Below are 7,917 nucleotides of genomic sequence, written 5' to 3' on the forward strand. Positions count from 1 at the left end.
CCTCCCTCCTCCACTCTCCCCCCCCCCCACTCTCTCCGTCCTATTAAAACACCCACCGGCTCACTTGTTAGGACCCCCTTTAGTTGGAGGAGGCCGAAAGGCAACAAGAGCGAGGAAGCAGAAGTCAAGGCGTCTGGAAAGAATTACCCAGTCCTGGCTTCGAGCAGCCCATTGAAAGGGGGACTTGAACCAGCTCAAAGACTGGCTCTCTCCATGCTAAGCTTCTTAGATTCCGCTGAGTCTTCACCGGGCTTTTAGGTTGATGGGAAAAAGAGACTTTGCCTTATCGGAGGGAGGGGGATTGGAGCAAGTAGCAGAACAAGGGGAAAAGTTAATTTATTTTTGAAAGCACGTTTAACAAAACGAGTTAGAAGATTTCAGGACAACGGAAATAATAAGAGAGAATATTAGTTCAATTTCTTCTCAAAGAGGGGAGAACCAAACATTTAAGGCTCCCCCATTTTTTTTTAAATGATGTTTTTAAATTTCTTATTTTTTTTGGCCGGTCGTCTCAAATTCATCTGATTTCGTATTACCTCAATTTTGGAAACCGCCTTCTACGACCCTCCGGGACCACACAGACGGGCTGAGGACGAGTTTATGAGCAGGAGCCGGACAAGGTACGTTACACAGGCGCGTTTGAGTGAACTGTGAATGCCTTAGATAGATCCGGGGCAGGGCAGAAATAATCCACAGAGTCTGAAAAAAAAAAAAATCACCTCGTTTCTATAGAAACATGTGAGGCCTAAATTTTTCTTTTTTTTTCCAACCGACGGCATATTGCCAATCACTGTCTGGTCCCTCATCGTACCCTGGCTTTTATCATCTCTGCGCTTTAGCCAGAAATCTGCTGCCTCTCAGGGCGCGCAGGTAACTGTGTAGCGGAGCAAAGCTGATTGTCCTGAGATGTACTTTTCCACTGAGCATCTTCCGGAGCGTCAAAGGGGCTCCGGAGCTAGAAAACAAGGGTTTCCACTGTTTAAGGAAAATGCACTCCGTAAATTTCCTTCCTTCCCACCTTCCCTTTTTCCTACCCACCCACCCCTGCTACTATGTGGGCAGGAACACCCTAACACAATTCTGTGTGTTTTAAGGAAAAGAGCTCAATTTTGGCTTGCACTGAAAGGGTTAAGCGATCCGGGCTTTTAGCTCTGTTGGGCAGAGACCCTAAGGAAGAAAAGTCCTGCGCCACCTCCTCGCTACCATCCTGGTTCAGCCACTCCCCCCTTTTCCAGGGCCTCCACTCTTTCAGTTTCCAAACTCCATTAAAGTGTCAGGCGGGGTGATCCGGGCTCAGTAACGCTGCGGAAGTCTTTCTGAGGCGAGGGGGTCCTAAGGCAGGAGGTGGCATTCCCCATTGGGGGCGAGAGGAGGGTGCGCGCATCCCTCCTTGCGCCCAGCGGTCTGCCCGAAGCCCAGAGGCAGGGCGTGCGCAGGGACAGCGTTGCGCTCAGGCAGCTGCACCCTTTCCCGAGCCAAATACGACGTGGCACGGGGCACGCTGGCGCTTCTTTCCTCTGCTGCAGCTGGAGACACCGCTGTGTGGGGGTCTTGGGGGCTCTGTTCCTAGACCCTTGCCCAGGGTGGGGTTGAGGGGCCCCGGGAGAGGAGCCAGAGGGTGGGTTGAGACAGGATAATCAACACCTTGGGCGGAATTAGAAATTGGCCCCGGTGAACCCGAGGGCGGATCTGAAAGGAGGGTCTGTGCAAGGGTGAGAACTTCGAGGCGACAGAGGCGGTTTCCTCTGACCTAAGAAAGACAGCCCAGGGGAAAGGGCTCTGAAAGACTATTAAGGCTGGGAAGAAGGGCTGGGAGCGGAGGTGGTGTCTGAGGATCAGGGCTTTGGAGACCCAGGTCATATTACACAGCCCTAGGTGCCAGTTTCCATCAGCTTTGCTCTGGACATCCCCCAAACGCCAGGGCACACTATCCTGACTCAGGTACCCCTAGCCACCAGGGAAACCAGCTGTAGCAACCGCGTACAGGCTTGGAACACGTAGAAGCCCAGCCTGCCCCTCCCCGCCCAGCTCACTTCATTACCTCCTGGGACCCTTTGCTGCCAAATGAGTCTCTGAGGCAGCTGCACAGAAATGCTACACTCCTTCAACCCACATGGCTGGGCTGGGATTGCATTTGATGTCACACCCTGGGAGGGGTGTATGTGATGCAATAGATTTGGAGGCTCTGATTGGCCAGGAAGGATTCCCCCACCCCCACCCCACCTCAACCCTGCTCTGGAGGCCAGAGTGTAAATATAGAGACACTCAAGGTCTGCTTAGTGTAAAGCGAAGGAAGCCCTTAGATTAGCTTCCTTGAAATGGTGTGGTACACACTTGGGAGGCCCATTGTAGATTTCAAGGCTTAACCTGGGATTTCATATTAAAGAGAGGCATATGGCAGAGTGCCTTTGGAGGTGTTAAATCCGGTTATGATTCGTTTTTAACAAGTTATTTAAAAAAATAAATATTTGAATAGTCGATACACATTTGAGCTTAGAATATGAGGTTTTTAAATTGAAAGTTGCATGTCTGTGGAACGAGCTAAAGCAAGTATCCATGCCCAGCAACCTATTTACGGATAACGTTTACATTTTGACAAAACAATTAGGTTGAAGACAACTCAAGTTTTTAAATTGTTGTCTTTGCCTTCCAACCTACGCAAATGACTCATTCATAGATTTAATGTTTACATTTGTCTAGATAAGATTAGCTATTCAAATAAGATCATGTTTCTGAATACAAGTTATCTTCTCCCAAGAGTTTTCCTAGTAGAGTAGTGGTTCTTTTACATTTTCAGTGAAAATTTAGAGACATAATGCCCAGCTGTAGCATACACGCACACACACACACCACACACACACACACACACACACATATTATTCTGAACAAACCCAATTCCTATGTGGGGGTTCTGGATTCAAGCCTTGTCCCTATTCTTGCTCCCTTACCCTTTACTAGAGTTAGATGACTTGACAGCTGCATTGTAAATGTATTGATTAGATGCAGTTTAACGAGGTTGTTTCTATTATATCTAAAACCAAATCCAAACTTTACTGATGAAACTAATCAGTGTATACAACTCTAAATATATAAAACATTGGTGATCAGCATCAAATGTGAATATCACTCTCTAGGAATTAAATACTGTATACAGTCAGCTATTGTCCAGGGAAACGGGACTTGTGCAATGAATGACTAAGAGATAGTTACTAGAAAGTAAGGTAGCTCGGGGTACCCCTTTCTGTTGGCTCTCTAGAGTGTAACTTCACAGCCATTATCTTTACCAGCTAAGATTTTTTTGATGTCCTGATTACTTTCTCTCCCTCAGTTTCTCCCTCCCTCTCTCGTTCCCTCCTTTCCTTCCCCCCTCCTTCCTTCTCTCTCTGGTTTCTTCCCTCCCTTCCTTTTTTTTCCTTTGATGTGGTCTCACCAGAGAACCCAGACTTCTCTCAGTCTCCCAAGTCCTGAGCACCACCACACCTTGCTGCAAGATTTTATAAAACATTCGCGCCTTTGAATTTTTACAAAAGCACGTATCTTTCTCTAAATATTTCCTAACTTGGGCACTATGGGGAAAGCCTTTGTTTGGGATCTAAGTGGAGATCCCCTTTCAGGAAGTTGTTATTACACAATATCATTTTAAGTCTGAGAACGAGTAACAGGGAGTTAAGTGTTATTAATTACCTGCATCCTGCACGATGTGCAGTCCAGAGATTAATGTAGTGGGGGACTAACCCATAGGCTCCATGTTTTTCTGAGTTATTTTCATTGTTGCATACCCAGGCTGTGTTCTTCTAGAAGCTTCAAGGAGAGAGACTGCACTCTTGGAAGTGGTTGTGTTAGCTGAATAGAATATGTTCCCTCCGTAGAAGATCCATTGCCATTAGTTGCCACAGCTCGACTTTCTTCATTTTCCCTGTTACAGAAAGTTCTAGGATGAGTACCGACTTGCTCCATATGGCTTTGCACTATTTCACAGATTTCACTATTTGTGCTGCACTTTATCACATAATATTTTGATGACCTAAAGAGTAATTTTCTAAGCCCAAGTATTGGTAGTCAGGAAGATTGCATGTCAACTCCTTGGGATTTCCCCCCTCCATTGCAAATGCAGTGCAAGATGGTGCTATTCAGGAGCCACTTGTAGTTTGAGAAGAATGGCGTCCTTCTAGTACATGATTAAAATCGATGGTGCAATGGAGAGAAAGCTGAAGCCTGAAGTCCTATTAGTGTGAGGAGACAATTAAATGGCTTTGAATTCTGATCCTGCCTGGTGGGCTCCACAGTCTTTGGTAGGAAAACGAAGGTGAGAAAGGCAACTTCAAAGAGAATGCAGGTCAGAGGGGTAAGAGAAAGGCATTGATGTGCTCCACTATGAAGAGTTTGGAGGGCTTCAAGTGGGTATTTCTAGCTCAGAATTCTAGTGCCAACAGGTAAGAGAAGAAAATCACATAATGGACACCAAGGTGAAGGAGGGCTTGAACTCTGTCACTCCGTGACTGCTAGCCCAGACTTCACTGTATGTTAGAAGCTTTTGATACTCTAGTTGCAAATTATATCAATAAACTCTGAATATTGTCCCAGCAACACAACAGTTGACTTTATATATCTTTAGGTCAATCAGAAATACTTTAACATTTGGGAACCAATAAATTTTAACCTTTCATTCACTATCCATTTTTTTTTCCCATGGCTAGCTGGCAGAAAGCTATCATGCAGATATCTTTTATTATGAAGAAGCAAGTTTCTGGAAGGCGTAAGTCACAAACAATCCCACACCAGTTTGGAATTATGATTAATAGAATGGTTATTTATTTAAAGCGAAAAAACTTACAGATCATTGTCCCAGACAACAGCCCTCTGCGTGATCAGGAAAGGAGTCTAGTAACCAGAAGCGGCTCCGAAAGCAAGAGAGCAAGCACATGGCTATTGCTGCTTTTTAAAGCAAATGAGACCATGCCCCAGTGGGCTGGTATCTTAAAGGCTATTGGCTGAAAGAGCAGAAGAAGCTCCCACAGCACCTACCCCTTTTGTTTAAGTAAGATAGTTCTAAACCCAATACAAAACAATATACATTAGGAACAGATATTAAGTATAAGATTAGAATTACAATCATCATAAACAATATTAAGCAAGGAACATGTGCTAAATGTTTTAATAAACATTCTATCCCATGGAATCTAAGTCTTGTATAGGGAATGGCTTGGCTGGATTGTAAGAGGATGGTAACTATGACTATCTAATCTTCAACCCTACCAAAAACCTGAGAAGGGACATAATATTACTAGCTGACGTTACTTGTCAGCACCAATACTCCCAATTCTTTAAGACTGTACTTAGCATATAAGTCCTATAGGAAAAAAGAAGCACGTATAAAATATTTAAATGAATTTATGGTAAGGAAAGCTTATGTTGCTGTACAGATTCTATATATTGGTAGAGTCTGAAGCAATATTTTCAGTAAAGAAATATTCTTTAAGTACCTCCCTTCATCTCCGTGTCATAATATGATGGTATATTGGTCACAAGTTAGAGTCTTCAATGGATTTAAAAACATAATGAGGAGGAGAGGAAGAAGTGGACTTTATTATTCTTTATTTGCATTAAAACTGACTTGTACAACAATAGTGACTGAAAGAACCATTTTTTAAATATGCACCATATTTCAAGCAAAGCATTTTATATGTGCTCTGTCTTTCAAAATGGTGTTATTCACAAGTCTTTCATAGACCAGGAATGAAGTTCAAGGAGTAGATACCAATAAGAATTTTCTTCATATTTTCATAGAGTGAATATGGTAAAGACCATGGAATCTAAGGATTTACTCTAAACCATGTTTATTTATGATACTGATGGCAGCAATACTAAAATGAATGAATCTTAATGTTATTTCTCAAAATTTGAAGTTCCATTAGATAAATTGAGTGATCACATAGCATCTTCACAGAGCTTTCAAAAGTTTGTTGTAAAGGCTGACAGTTGCTATATAACCAAGCTTGCATTGAATCAACTTGTTCTGACCCCTAATTCTTCTGTTTGGTTTATCATGCCACATTTTATTAATTGTTAACTAACAAGTAGCAGTGGGTTACAAGGAAGACAAATGAAGATAATTAGGTCATTACTGGTATGAAAATACCAGTATAAAGATTTAATAGAAGGCTATTTCTTTTTAAGCATTTAAATGAGCTTCTCTGTCAATCTCATTATCTCCTTTGCACTCCATATGATAAGTCTACTGCATAGCTTAAGCAATTGAAGTCAGCTTATCTTATGTACCTTATTCAAGGTTACCCAAGGGTTAAATGGAGGAGCTGGGATTATATCTCAACTCAGTCTGTTGCTTTTGGTCAAATTTTATGGGTGAATGACAAAGCTGGGATTTGAACATAAGTATACCTGATTTAAAACTTTTGCTAATCTAGCCAATGCTTCATAATCTCTCCAGATGAAGAAACAACACATATCCATTCTCTCTCTCTCTCTCTCTCTCTCTCTCTCTCTCTCTCTCTCTCTCTCTCTCACACACACACACACACACACACACACACACACAATCACAACCACAATTACAAGTCATTAGAACCAAAATATAAAGCTGTGTGAGGACTAATGAGCACAATAGGATTACAGGGGATAGTCTTTTGGTGCATAAAAGATGATCCTCCTATCCCTCACAGCCCCGTACTTATAAAGTTGTTCAGATCATGAGTCATAATTGCTCTGGATGCTCTTGGAGACCATGCCTATCTCTGTCTTTATTATCTTTATTGCCCCCAAATCTTCTAGAGCGGGTCTGGGACTCCTCGCAGCCATTAAACTGTACATACTGGGAGGTACCATCTGACCTACTGTCTGCTGCTTTTCCCAGATGCTCCCCAGAGCAAATGCGGAAGGACGCTGTGTGAAGTCTATGGGAACTCAGTTCTCAACATGGTACTAAGACAAGGAGAACAGCTGATAGCCTCTCTTCATCTGGTCTTTATGACATTAAAGGTCAAGGGTGAGGATAGGCTCTGATGCTTTCTGACCCAGAGTTCCACGTGGGGGAGATGGACTACAAGTAAAGCCTTCTATCTCTGCCACAGGTGGCAGCATTGGAAACAGTGGCCTCTTTCTCATGGCAAGACAGGATTTCTACTGCTGGCATTAAAATTGCACTTGCTTAGATGGGCCAGTATCTTATTTGGAAGCAATACTGATCTTTATCCCTTTAGGTTGAATGCATATGGAAAAGTATACAAGCCCAGCATTTTTTTGAATATTGCCTGGCTATATATCTGAACCCATATGATTGTTCATTCTCTACACACCACAATGACGGGGACACATCTTAAAGTTCTCCTCTAATCTTCCCTTATGCCATACAGGTTTATTATTTTTTTTTAGTTAGAAACAAAAGTCTTCTCATAAGGCCTCAAATTTTTCTCAGCAAATTCTTTCTGCATTTAAGGCACTGTGTGGGTACCATGCCTGGTTTGTAACTTTGGGCAGGTAATTTTAATACTCAATGTCTTGGTTTCCTTGTCATATACATGCATTCTTGTGTGTGATTAATAATATGTTTGCCACCTCAAGACATTAAGATGAAATAAGATCATGACTTAAAGTAAAACAAAAGCTTTTCTTTTCTACTTAAAGCCCAATAAATGACAAATAACTATTAGCTGCCAATACATAGGGGGTAATGATAATGACAATTTTGATTACATTCACTCATTAGAGTGAATACTATCTGTAAATTAGGCAGTGTTTTATGTTATTACATACATTAGTGAAGCAGCAGATAGATAAATATCTGGATGGGCAGATGAAAGATAGATAGATAGATAGATAGATAGATAGATAGATAGATAGATAGATAGATACTAGGTAGATGATAGATAGATAGATAGATAGATAGATAGATAGATAGAT

General features: G+C 42.1%; 1 protein-coding gene across 1 annotated transcript in view; it reads left to right on the top strand.

Annotated features, from left to right (window-relative positions):
* The first annotated feature begins 208 nt into the window (after nt 1-208).
* Nucleotides 209-7,917, top strand: part of Has2 (hyaluronan synthase 2) — a 23,443-nt gene continuing 15,734 nt past the window's right edge. Inside the window, exon 1 of the mRNA XM_005354601.2 lies at nt 209-620. The gene's annotated coding sequence lies outside the window, so the exon portion shown is untranslated. The remainder of the gene's footprint in view (nt 621-7,917) is intronic.

The sequence above is a fragment of the Microtus ochrogaster genome, chromosome 15 (assembly GCF_000317375.1).
Source record: "Microtus ochrogaster isolate Prairie Vole_2 chromosome 15, MicOch1.0, whole genome shotgun sequence".
In the NCBI taxonomy this organism is placed as follows: domain Eukaryota; kingdom Metazoa; phylum Chordata; class Mammalia; order Rodentia; family Cricetidae; genus Microtus; species Microtus ochrogaster.